The 13,800-nt window shown below is 38.2% G+C and overlaps 1 protein-coding gene across 3 annotated transcripts in view; it reads right to left on the bottom strand.

The window, feature by feature from the left end:
• The window catches only part of GALNTL6 (polypeptide N-acetylgalactosaminyltransferase like 6), a 1,197,302-nt gene that overhangs the window by 177,060 nt on the left and 1,006,442 nt on the right, over window positions 1–13,800 (bottom strand). The window lies entirely within an intron of this gene.

Genomic DNA, 13,800 nt, shown 5'->3' on the forward strand with positions numbered 1-13,800 from the left:
TTCTATTTTTTCCTGTTTCAGTTTTGGTAGTTTGTGAATTTCTAGGAACTTGTCCATTTCTTTCAGATTGCCCAGTTTGTTGGCATATAACTTTTCATAGTATTCTCTTATAATTGTTTGTACTTTTGTGGTGTTGGTTTTGATCTCTCATCGTTCATTTGTGATTTTCTCTATTTGGGTCCTGTCTCTTTTCTTTTTGAGACGTCTGGCTAGGGGATTATCAATTTTGTTTATTCTTTTCAAATAACCAGCTCTTAGTTTCATTGGTTTGTTCTACTGCTTATAGTAGTTGTTGTTGTTTCTATATCATTTATTTCTGCTCTAATCTTTATTATTAGAGGCTCTAGGCCTTATTTGTTGTTCCTTTTCTAGCTCCTTTAGGTTTAGGTTAGATTGTATATTTGGGACTTTCTTGCTTCTGGAAATAGGCCTAAATTGCAATATACTTCCTGTTAGGACTGCCTTTGCTGCATTCCAAAACATTTGGACTGTCATGTTTTCATTTTCATTTGTTTCCATGTATTTTTAAAAATTTGTTCTTTAGCAACCAACGGAATGGGAAAAGATATTTGCAAATGACATATCGGACAAAGGGCTAGTATCCAAAATCTATAAAGAGCTCACCAAACTCCACACCCAAAAAACAAATAATCCAGTGAAGAAATGGGCAGAAAACATGAATAGACACTTCTCTAAAGAAGACATCCAGGGGTGCCTGGGTGGCTCAGTCGGTTGAGTGGCCGGCTTTGGCTCAGGTCATAATCTCGCGGTCCGTGAGTTCGAGACCCACGTCAGGCTCTGTGCTGATAGCTCAGAGCCTGGAGCATGTTTCAGATTCTGTGTCTCCCTCTCTGTGACCCTCCCCCATTCATGGTCTGTCTCTCTCTGTCTCAAAAATAAATAAACGTTAAAAAAAATTAAAAAAAAAAGAAGACATCCAGATGGCCAACAGGCACATGAAAAGATGCTCAACGTCGCTCCTCATCAGGGAAATACAAATCAAAACCACACTCAGATATCACCTCACGCCAGTCAGAGTGGCCAAAATGAACAATCAGGAGACTATAGATGCTGGAGAGGATGCGGAGAAATGGGAACCCTCTTGCACTGTTGGTGGGAATGCAAACTGGTGCAGCCACTCTGGAAAACAGTGTGGAGGTTCCTCAAAAAATTGAAAATAGACCTATCCTATGACCCAGCAATAGCACTGCTAGGAATTTACCCAAGGGATACAGGAGTATTGATGCATAGGGGCACTTGTACCCCAATGTTTATAGCAGCACTCTCAACAATAGCCAAATTGTGGAAAAAGCCTAAATGTCCATCAACTGATGAGTGGATAAAGAAATTGTAGTTTATATACACAATGGAGTACTACGTGGCAATGAGAAAGAACGAAATATGGCCCTTTGTAGCAACGTGGATGGAACTGGAGAGTGTGATGCTAAGTGAAATAAGCCATACAGAGAAAGACAGATACCATATGTTTTCACTCTTATGTGGATCCTGAGAAACTTAACAGAAACCCATGGGGGAGGGGAAGGAAAAAACAAATGAGGTTAGAGTGGGAGAGAGCCAAAGCATAAGAGACTCTTAAAAACTGAGAACAAACTGAGGGTTGATGGGGGGTGGGAGGGAGGGAAGGGTAGGTGATGGGCATTGAAGAGGGCATCTTTTGGGATGAGCACTGGGTGTCATATGGAAACCAATTTGACAATAAATTTCATATATTAAAAAAAATTTCTTCTTTAATTTCCTAGTTAAACCATTCACTCTTTAGTTGGATTCTTTAACTTCCATGTATTTTTGGTCTTTACAAAATTTTTCTTGTGGTAGACTTCAAGTTTCATAGCATTGTTAACCAAAAATATGCATGGTATGATCTTGATCTGTTTGTACTTGTTGGGGACTGATTTGTGACCCCATATGTGATCTATTCTGGAGAATGTTCCATGTTCACTTGAGAAGAATGTGTACTCTGCTGCTTTAGGATAAAATGTTCTGAATATGTTTGTAAGCCCATCCAGTCAAGTGTATCATTCAAAGTCATTGTTTCCTTGTTAATCTTTCTGCTTAGATGATCTGTCCATTGCTATAAGTGGGGTGTTAATCTCACCTACAATTATTATATTATTATCAATGATTTTAGTTATTTTTTTATTAATTGATTTATGTATTGGGTGCTTACAATTTGGGAACATAAATATTTACAATTGTTAGATCTTCTTGATGGATAGACCCCTTAATTATGATATAATGTTTTTCTTCATCTCTTGTTATAGCCTTTGCTTTAAAATCTAGTTTGTCAGATATAAGTATGGGTACTCCAGCTTACTTTTGAGGTCCATTAGCATGATATATGGTTCTTCATCCCCTCACTATCAATCTGCAGGTGTCTTTATGTCTAAAACGAGTCTCTTGTAGGCAGCATATAGAAGGATCTTATTTCTTTTTTTATCCATTCTGATATCCTTGTCTTTTGATTGGAGCATCAAGTCTGTTTACATTCAGAGTGATTAGTGAAAGATAGGAATTTAGAGCTATTGTGTTACCTGTAGAGTTGGTGTTTCTGGTGATATTCTCTGGTCCTTTTTGGTCTTTGTTGCTTTGGTCTTCTTTTTTTTCTTTTTTTTTCTCTCCACTCAAAGAATCCCCCCAAAAATTTCATGCAGGGCTACATGGAAGTGGTCATGAACTTTAGTTTTTGTTTGGAAAACTCAATCTCTCCTTCTACTCTGAATGACAGCCTTGCCAGATAAAGAATTCTTGGCTGCATATTTTTCCTCGTTCAGCACGTTGACTATTTCCTACCACTCCCTTGTGGCCTGCCAAATTTCAGTGGGAAGTTCTGCTAACTTTATGCATCTACCCTTGTAGGTTAAGGACCTTTTGTCCTAGCAGCTTTCAGAATTCTCTATCTTTGTATTATGCACGTTTCACTGTGACATGTTGTGGTGTTCCCCTGTTTTTTTTGATATTGAGGGGAGCTCTCTGTGCTTCTTGAACTTGGATGCCTGTTTCCTTTCCCAGATTAAGGAAGTCTTCAGCTAAAATTTGTTCACATAAACCTTCTTTCCTTTTTCTTGCTCATCTTCTTCTGGAACTCCTATGATATGGATACTGTTTTGCTTGATAGAATTGCTGATTTCCCTGAGTCTACCTTCATGATATAATAGTTTTCTTTCCCTCTTCTTTTCAGCTTCATTGTTTTCTATGATTGTATCTTCTATATCACCTATTTTCTCCTCTGCTTCTTTAGTCCTTGCTGTGACTGTATCCAGTAGGCTTTTCATCTCAGTTATAGCATTTTTTTATATCAGCCTGACTAATTTTTAGGCCTTTTATTCTGCAGCAAGAATTTCTCTGGTGTCTTCTATGTTTTTTTTTTCAAGCCCAGTTAGTAGCCTTATGACTGTTTTTCTAAATTCTTATTCAGATACATTGCTTATATATGTTAAAAAAATTTTTTTTCTTTAATGTTTATTTATTTTTGAGAGAGAGAGAGACAGAGTGCAAGAGGGGGAGGGGCAGAGAGAGGGAGGAGACACAGAACCTGAAGCAGGCTCCAGGATCTGAGCTGTCAGCACAGATCCTGACATGGGGCTTAAACCCATGAACTGTGAGATCATGACCTGAGCTGAAGTTGGATGCTCAACCGACTGAGCCACCCAGGTGCCCCTGCTTATATATGTTTTGAGCAAGTCCCTGGCTGTGATTTCTTCTTGACCTTTCTTTTATGGAAAAATCACCTCATCTTGTCATTTTGGCTAGGTTTCTGTCTTTTGCATGTTTTGAAAGCTTATGTTTCCTGCACCTGAGAGCACTGCTATATTTTAAAAGGGTCATACACTGTCCAGGGCCTGACACTTCAGGAAGTGTTTCTGGTGTATGCTGTGTGCACTATGCTATTGCATTTTTTGGGTCAGTCCTCTGCAGAGTTCTTTTTTGCTTGCAGTGGGGAGTGTTTGGACCATTAACTAGATGTTCTTTGATTTGTTTGTTAAACTCAGCCTGGAAAAAAAACTCTGATCCAAAAAAAAAGAGAAAAGGAAAAGGAATGAAAGAAACCAACCAGACAAAGTACTATAAGCCCAATTTCAAAGAAATAGAAAAAAAAAGGAAAGAAAAAGAAAAGAAAAAAAGAAGCCCGATCCAAAGAAATAAAAAGAAAAGGCAATGATAAAACAAACTAACAAATAAAAACTATAAGTCTGATTCCAAAGGGGAAAAAAAGTAAGCCTCGTCCTATCTCCACCAGAACTGCAAGTGATGCTCTGAAGCACTCAATGTCCAGACTTGGTGCATGCACGGTTGTGCCTGTGCTGGCTTCTGGAGGAAAGGCCCACTGCATTGGCTCAGAGTCAGTCCTTCCCCAATAAATAAGCAGTTGCCAGGCACAGGGGGGCCGGTTTTGGTGTGAGTGGGTCCTGCCTCCACTGGGGGCCACTATGTTGCTCTCTGAAGTTCCACTGCATTGGTGTGAGGAAGAAAATGACACCATCCCAATCTCTTGTCCCTAGACAAGGGATCTCACATCCCCAGCTGTTCAGGAAGCCCTCACAGAATAGCAAGGGCAGTCAGCTCGCCTTGCACCACAGCTCTCCTGCATTTTTCTTTGGCATGAGGCTAAGATTCAAAATTCAACATCTTAAGAGACCCAGCACCACATGGATCCACTCCCCTTCTCCAAAGTAGAACTTTTCCACACTGTGTCTGATGTTCTTTTCCCAGAAAAATGGTCCCAAGCCTGCACTGTGCACAAAATGTATGATGTAGCACTGCTAAAAGCAGCAACCAGGTCATCTGCCCTCTTTGCGTGCCTCTGTCCCCTGCCAATGAAAGGGCTTTTGCTGGAGCCTGAGGGGTCTTTTGTCCTTGCAGAGGCAATGTACTCTGTTCCAAAAGTATTCCAGGAAGGGGAATCTTCTCTCTCAGTGTGCCCCAGGGATCCCTACACTACACTCTGCATTCTGAGGCCAGTTCCCTCTCTCTCCCCAGGATCGCACACCACAGCTCTGCCCTGGAGAAAGTCACATGACTTTCAAAACCTCAAAGCTTGAACTCCAAACACTGTTTTCAAAAAACCCTGTAACACTCAGTACCTCTCACTCCCCAGTCTGTGGTCCCAAGAGGTTTTCCTCTTGTGTGAACCCAAAACCACACTCTCTCAACTTCTCTTTCTTTGTCTCCCTTTTGTCTCTCCATGGAAAGGGTGCCTCTCCCTCCATGGCACTGCCATTTTTTTCTCCTCCAATTCACTTCCCCATACCTCGCACCTGCCACACTGTCTCCCTCCAACAGTGGAGATACTTCTGCCAGTTCTCAGATCAATTTCCTGGGTGTTCCAAGCAGTCTTGCCCCAATACACCTGTGTTTGAGGGACAAAGAAAGCCCAGAGTCCCCTACTTTTTGTCCATCTTAACTCCCTCCCCTGATTGAAGTCAATTAATTTATCTATTGCTATAAATTTTGTAAATGATAAAGCAAGGATTAAAAACTCTAGTTTGATTGACCCTACTGCCAATCTGTCACCACACAGTGTGACAAAATTGTCATTTTTAATGTGATTTACTACATCCTCTTTCCCTCTCATACCAGAAGTGAATGCTCTGAAGCTGTAAAAAAGGATGGAGTCTTAGGAGAGAAGGAGACTAGAACCTGAGTTTCTAAATATCTTGCATATTCCTAGAAGAAGTCTGACCCTCAAATATTTGATTGGAATTAGAATGAAAAAGTATTTGAATTGTGCTATGGTCCTGAGGCTTCAGGGTTTATTTACTATAGAAACTACAAACATTTATTTCTCACATTTATAGAAGCTAAGCATTCCAAGATCAAGGTCCCGGAAGATGTGGTGTTCAGTGAGAATCTGTACATGGCTACCTTGTCACTGTGTTCTGATATGGCAGAGAGTAGAGAGCAACGGCAAGCTCTCATGTCTTTTCTCATGAGGGCACACATCTTATTCATGTAAGCTTCAGCCTCATGACCTAATTACCTCACAAAGTCTCCACCTCCTAATATTAAAACATTAGGAGGGGTTAGAATTTCAACATATGAAATTTGAGAAGACACAAACATTCAGTCCATAATACTTTCACTAACATGCTCTTTAAATGTAGCTTCAAGACAAGTCCCCTATCAGAAGGCAGTGCCTAAGTCCCTCCAATATGGAAAATCTTGAAGCTGCCATACCCACCAGAGTTTGGACTAGAGTGTGACTGAACGTGAACACTGCTTATATTGTCTGTGGTATAGCTTTGCTATTCTTTCCCCTTGGCGATCTAAATCCTCTTTATCCCCTTCCTACCTGTTGGCTGCTATCCTGGTCTAATGAGGCTGAACACCTAGTTATCATTTGAACATTATCTGGCATTAAATATTAGAGAAACTTAGAATTCATGATGCTGAGAGTCAACCATCTCTTTCTATCCCTGACCAGATGAGCCCCTTTGGATACCAAAGCAGGTGTGAATCAAATAGAGTGTGCTTTGCCCCTTTGGACATTAAACTAGATTCATGACCGATCCTATAACTAAGTCACTGTCCAACTTCCTTTCATTTTCTCTGCATTCCAAATTAGCCCATTGCTATGGAGATAGTATGACATGTGGCCATGCCCATCCAAATTATGATAAATATGTGATCTTGGCCTTAAGAGAGGTTCTTTTTAGTTGAACAAAAGATGCATCTTTATTTGTAATTGTAACATTAGCTTGTATACAATCCAAGATTTTATGAAAAGTTATCATTACCTTATGGATTCCAGACTTCTTTATTAAGTAAAATCTGTAGTTACCCTGCTTTATAGATGCTGTTTAACGTCTCTATGTTGACTTGAATCCAACCCAAAGTTTCTGAGCCTCTAATTCAATCATGTTTCTCTGAGGTCAATTGTTATTCCATCTTTCTAAAGAAAATGCTGAAAGACCAGTAATCTTAAATATTTCTTGTCCTACTCAAGATTCCAAGGATGACTCAGGGTGATGTTATGTGATGGTTAAGTGGGCAATTTTAGCCTCAGTCTGACACTCTATTCCTGTGGGCAACTCTTAGCCATCATATATAATTCTTTTCACTTCTAAGCTCCAAGGGACTGCTTTCTCCCATCAATAAAAATACCCAAACACAAATATAACAAAGGAGATTAATCCATAGTTTCCCTTCAGAAGGGTGTTTTTACATAGTAGAAAGAAGAAAGGTTTTAGGAGATAGCATCTTTCCAGCAAGGAGTTAGGTGAGATTTTTGCCAATATCTGGATGGCTCCCTTCCCCTCACCATATTCCAACCCACATTTTCATGCTGCATCTAATTTACTTTCTTCTTAAAAGTTTTCAATGATTCCTTGTCAGCAATATTAATTAAGTGGCTTTAAAAGACTGTGCCATCTATCTTTAGATTTTGTACACAGACTAAAAACAGAGAAATTATTGTTTTACTACATAAAACCATGGAAACATGGAAAGTATCTTCTGTTCTGAGGAATATATATTGTATATTATAAATATGTGTCTTGTTCATTATTTTTTAAATTTATGTTTACTTATATCATGTGTTCTATTTTTTTTAATGTTTATTTATTTATTTTTTTGAGATAGAGAGAGACAGAGCATGAACGGGGGAGGGTCAGAGAGAGAGGGAGACACAGAATCTGAAGCAGGCTCCAGGCTCTGAGCTGTCAGCACAGAGCCCGACGCAGGGCTCGAACTCACGGACCGTGAGATCAAGACCTGAGCTGAAGTCGGATGCTCAACCGACTGAGCCACCCAGGCGCCCCAATGTGTTCTATTTTTTTAAAGTTTATTTATTTATTTTGAGAGAGAGACAAAGTGCAAGCAGGGAGAGAGAGGATGCCAAGAAGGCTCTGTGATGTTAGCATGGAACCTGACATTGTGCTCAAATTCACAAACAGTGAGATCATGACCTGAACTAAAATCAAGAGTCAGACGCTTGACTGACTGAACAACCCAAGTGCCCCTCGTGTCTCCTGTTCTTAGTGAATGTATTTTAAGATAAATAGGAACCATCCACTTGTCCATTCACCTATCAATTCACCCATTCACTCATTCCACATTTTTTTGAACTAGGAACTGTTGGGGTTACGTGATGAATAGGACAGAACCTTACATTTATAGAGCTAATGCTAAGTCCATTTGATCCCTTTCCCCCATTTTGATTGAGAAACTTTTACTTTGTTTCATTATTTTCTGAGATGTAACTTCGATTGGGATTTGAGGAGCCAGTTACTTTTTAAATATCCCTAGAATACATGTGAATCCTCCAGGGTTTCTAGAGCTCAATCCTCATCAGGTTTTTTGTTTGTTTGTTTGTTTTTAAATAGTTTTTCTTCTCAAAAGAGAGGAATATATTGAAAGAACTAAAATCTTGTCCTATAGGTCAAGAGTAAAATGTCTACCAAGCACCAGGTGGACGTAAGATCTTCTTGGTTCCCTCACTCTCACTTTCTAATTTTTCCTCCTATTAGTTGCTTGTAGGAGAAATGGCACCCAGCGGTGTGTCTTTGCAGTGACTTCCCTCTGTTATGACTTCTGGGGCAGACTTTTGGTGACCATTCTAATGATGATGATTCCCATTGGCAGCTGCTCTCAACACGCACATGGTGAAAGGAAAATTCCCTGGCTGTCCCTGTCAGTGATGGCAACTGCTCTCAATCTCCATTATCTTCTGAGGGAGTGGCCTATCACAGGGAGGGGTTTTGAACAGCAGTTCCTGTTCGCAGGTGGAGAAAAATCCTTACTTCCTGTTCCTTCCGGTGACCCCTGCCTTTCAGAAAGGATCAGTCCACAAAGGTTTTTCAGAACAGACAATGTGGTATCTTCTGGAAGACAAGTCTGAGTCCTCAAAATTGTCCTCATGACATAATATTAGACGGTGTCACATTCTTTAACTATCCCGTTACACTCTTGGTTGTGTCAGACTCCTTTTTGACTCAACACGCTTCTTCTACTTGCTGAGGGGCACAGGAAGCTAGAAACTGTTCTCTTTTTCCCAGCAGTGTCTGAATCCGGGTAACTGGGAAATTTTTAAGTTTTACCCACTTACTCATTTAACATTTTCTTGACTGTCCTTTTTAATAACTGTTGGGGCTATAATAGTAGCTATGATATAACTCTCGAGGCTCATAATAGTTTTCACATATAAATATTAATATCCACACAAATACATAATTAATTGTATGTACAATTACAATTAAAGGGAATTTAATTCCCTTTACATACAATACACTACATACAATACACTAAAAGGGAAACATAGGGTGCTATGAAAGAAGGTAATGATGGGAAGGGGTTCGAGGTAAGGCAGCCCTGGGAAGGTGACACTTACGTTCAGATCTGAAAAGCTTGCAAACACGGGGTATCTTTATTTAGGAATTGGAGCAGTATAAGAGCAATGTAATTGTCAGGGTGATATATACCAGACACAGATCATAAGTGTTGAGATAAGTTAGAGATATCCCAGGGGAAGAAGCCAAATGTCAATTTGGATATATCAATCTAATCTAAAGAAACCTAGTTCAAATGAGTAATATATAAGTATGGGTGTCATCTTTAGTTACATGATAATTACAGCCCCTAGACATGTATATTACAATCACCTAGGGAGAAGGTGAAGTGTCAGTGGATACAGGGTCGCTCAGACTGAGCCTTGAGTAGCTCCCACACTTAATGGCTGGTGGAGGAAGAGAGGTTTCCCTATCATACATTCTCCCTGGAAGCTTAGACATCCTCCATGCTTTGTAAGTTTAGAAAGTGATTTATACACATGTCTTTATAGCCTTAAAAAAATGAGGGACTATGAAAAGCTATTTTTGTGGCTATCAAGTTAATGCCCATCTTCTTCATTAGACTGAAAGTCGAATGATCGCAGAGAATGCTTCACTTGTTCATCCAACTCAATACTGAGTGCCTGGTCCATACGGGAACTCAGGAAGTTTTTGCTGAATCAATCTATCTATCAGAGCCTCTGGAAGTAACATAGCAATTTAAACAACTGAAATAGGATTAAGTGCTCTGGCAAAGGGAATAACTTAGAATAACCATAATAGATATCTAGAATAACCATAATAAACCAAAAAAATTATAAATAACCGTAATAAATAAATAGAATAACCATAATAAGAAGGGAACAACTTAGAATAAATAACCATAAATAAATATAACACATGCACACAAACACACCTACAACAAGAAAATTCATTGATGAAATGTTAAAATATGAATATTTCAGGGGTGCCTGTGTGGCTTAGTCAGTGAAGCAACCAACTTGATTTCGGCTCAGGTCTTGATCTTGAGTTCCATGAGATTGAGCCTCGCATAGGGTTCTGCACTGGTAGCATGACTCCCCTGCTTGGGATTCTTTCTCTCTCTGCCTCTCCCCTGCTTGCACACATACTTTCTCTCTCAAAATAAATATATAAGAAATGTGAATATTTCATTTTTAGAAAACTCTATGTAATAGAATGTGTTGCTAGATCCGGAGAAGAAAACAGAAAGAAAAAGCATACAATTGAGGTCAAGATAGTTGGTAAGAACTGAAATAAGCTTGATAAATTTCTCACATAAATTCTTCAAGGGAGATGCAGCACCATGTTCACCCTCAAAATAACCAACCTCTGAAATAAAGTTTGGTTCATAGTTGCCATAGGTCAAGTGGCTGCTGTAGAGCTCCAGGAAAAAGAAAATATAATCCCTTTGTTACTGCCCTTCTATGCCAGGAAGTAAAAAGGTGATTGTGACTTATATTTGCAGAATTTTTTTTCAGTGTGCAGGTATCAGAAACCCAAGCTAGGAGCAGGATGAAAGAAAAGAGAGAGAGAAAGAAAGAAACGAAGGACAGAAGGGACGAAGGAAACCTATAAGACAGAAAAAAAATTACATCGTCTTATTAAGGTAATGGTTATACAAACAGCACAAAAGCCCTAAAAATTGGTGTAGTCAGTATTATATTTGGGATTGGATTTATCAGAAATATTAAGATTCAAAATTCTCTTTTTCATCAATTTTTAAATTCTCACAGTGCGCATGGCACTATTAGAGGCAAACACATTATGTGATATTGATCTGTAAATTAGCAATGATAATAGTAATACTTTTAACTCCTTTATAAATGAAAGGTTTACTGCAGAAGCCCACTTGTGTTACTAGACTAATTTGACATGTAATTTGACACGATAATTGTTACTAAAACAACAAACTGAAATCCACTATATAGGATAGCCTCACTTTTCCACATGACAGAAAAATCCATTCCTGTTATTGTTAAATAATACTATTTTAGTATTAACCATTTTGGGCTTAAATTAACAGTTGTCCTAATTATTTTACAGGTTTCAGAATTTCAGCATTTATCTGGGAGATTATTCTAAAAAAGCCTATGACTATGTTAGGTGTATATATGTAGAGAACTGATAATAAATTTAAGATTATATTCCTAAGATCTGTTTGTAAATTGGGTTGCTTAGAACCCATGATGTATTTTTCCATAGAATAATTATATTATCAGATTTGATGTTGTTGAAATAACATTATTATATTTTCTAAGGTTCATGTTCCTTTAAAGTTTTGAAGGTTTAAGGTTTGTATTAAATAGGCTTCCAGTTGTTGGCCTGGGAGCACATTGATTATTTATAATAACTTCTTCTCTAGGAAAATGCATTCCAAACTCCAATGGAAGATACCAGAAACATGTGCTCCCCTCCCTGGGTAGCAGCTCCTCCAGCATTGGCACTAGGGGCCAGGGTTCAGTTGAAAGATGAGTTTGAGCATTTATAACTGATAACCCTTTAGATGCGCAATAGATATCCACGGGGGAAGCCACTGTCCGGGTGTTCTGTTTGGTAGAGGACAGAACCTTTCCCCCCATTACCAATGCGGACTTTATTCTTATACTTCTGAGGCCAAGAGCCTCTAAGAAGGCTCCCATTGGTCACTATGTCCTGGCCTTCATGCTGTTGTATGACCCCCTCCCCCTGAGTGACAGCTAGATTTAGCCACTGAGTTAATGAATAGAATGTGGTAATTGTAATGAATCTCCCTTCTGGGATTTGCTAACACAAAGCCTGTGGCTTCTTTCTTGCGTCTTCTCTCTCTCTGGCTCCTTCTAAGGGAAACCACCTGCCATTTTGTGAGAGTAAAGGAACAACATTTTCTCTTCATTTTTTAGTGTACTTAGGAGTAAATATGTAACTGTGACCTATATTACATTAGAAAGAAAGCAAAAAGGATGTTAACTACACTTACTGTGGTGATCATTTTGCAATATTTATGAACATCAAATTATTATATTGGACACCTGAAACTAGAATGTTATATATCAATTATACCTCAATTTAAAAAAAGAAAGCAAAATGCTCTTTTTAAGAAAATTACTTACAAAATTGTAAAAGACACATTTTCCACTATGGAAAACCTGAGAAGTATAAAAGCAAAATACCAGATATTCACCATGTCACCTTTTAAAGAGAATTGTTTTTAACACGTCAATGTATTTCCTTCTGATCACTTTTCCAGGTGCTTTTTTTGTTTGTTTGTTAAACTAGTTAAGGAGTTGTATCATAGATAATTTAAGATGATTTTAAGAATTAACTTTTCATGAAAAGCATTTTTCCATCTTACTTCAAACTCTTATAAGATGTTTTAAGGGAGATTTAACCTATTTCATCATTTGAATATATCATAATTTACTCACTTATTTCCCTATTTGTGGACATTAAGATTGTTCCAAAATTTGTACTTTTATAAGCATATTTGCTTATGTGTACATTTTCCTTAGGATGGCACTTGTATTGCTGAGTGAAAGAATATGACCATTTTGAAAACTTGTAGTTATTATTTCCAAATTACTTCCAAAAATGATTGAAACATTACACAAGTTTATATGCTAACAGGTAATATATGAATTTGCCTGCCTCCATTGTACTGAAAATTAACATAAAAACAAACGCTTTGCTAATTTGATGGTCAAAAAAACCACTCCGTTTTCACAAATCATTTTTTAATAGTTCAGAGGTTTACTTTAGTCCACAGATGGTTTTTATTAACGAGGTTTTATAACTACAAATAGTAGCAGGCAGTGAAGAGACATCAAACCAGAAGCTAGTGAAATTATTATTCACTAAATTATTATCACTCAACAATTTTTGAAGGCAGAATTTAATTATATATTACTGCTAACAATGCTCCTATTCAAAGGTACTCATGGCGGGTTACTTTGTCTCATCTTGCAAATTCCAAATTGCTACTCTTATCTGGAAACTTACCTCCTCCTCAGCCCTCCCGCCCACAGTCCAATGTATTTCCAAGGGTGGTTGGGGACCTCTGTGCGCCAGAATAGCACACAATGTTCCCTGAATGTAATTGAGATCTATTAGATTAATATCTCTAGGTCCTGGAAATCTGATTTAAAAAAAACAAAACAAAACAATAGACTCTTATGTGCCTGTGAATAAGGTGAATTTTATTTTTACTGTATCTTTGCTTTAAATTTTACTTCTATGAGTTGAGGACATTTTTTTTTCTTTGTTTTGCTTTTATGCAAAACTTGTAACTCTTCCCAGAGGTTAATAAGTCTCTGGTGAATCTAATTATAAACTGGCAATAAAGAGCTGTCTCTGAAATGCTTGCATAAATGACCTGTGGTAACTGCGGAGGGAACACTGCCACATTTGGGATCTTTTTAATTTAAGTAGTGTTTGGTAAATCAACTCCTCATTGAAAAGAATGTTAATTCTGATACCCAGACACCCACACAGTCACCATTTTGCCTGACAAAGAGAAGAG

This window comes from Panthera pardus, unplaced genomic scaffold, assembly GCF_024362965.1.
Source record: "Panthera pardus isolate Hobbes unplaced genomic scaffold, ASM2436296v1 HiC_scaffold_13, whole genome shotgun sequence".
Taxonomy (NCBI): domain Eukaryota; kingdom Metazoa; phylum Chordata; class Mammalia; order Carnivora; family Felidae; genus Panthera; species Panthera pardus.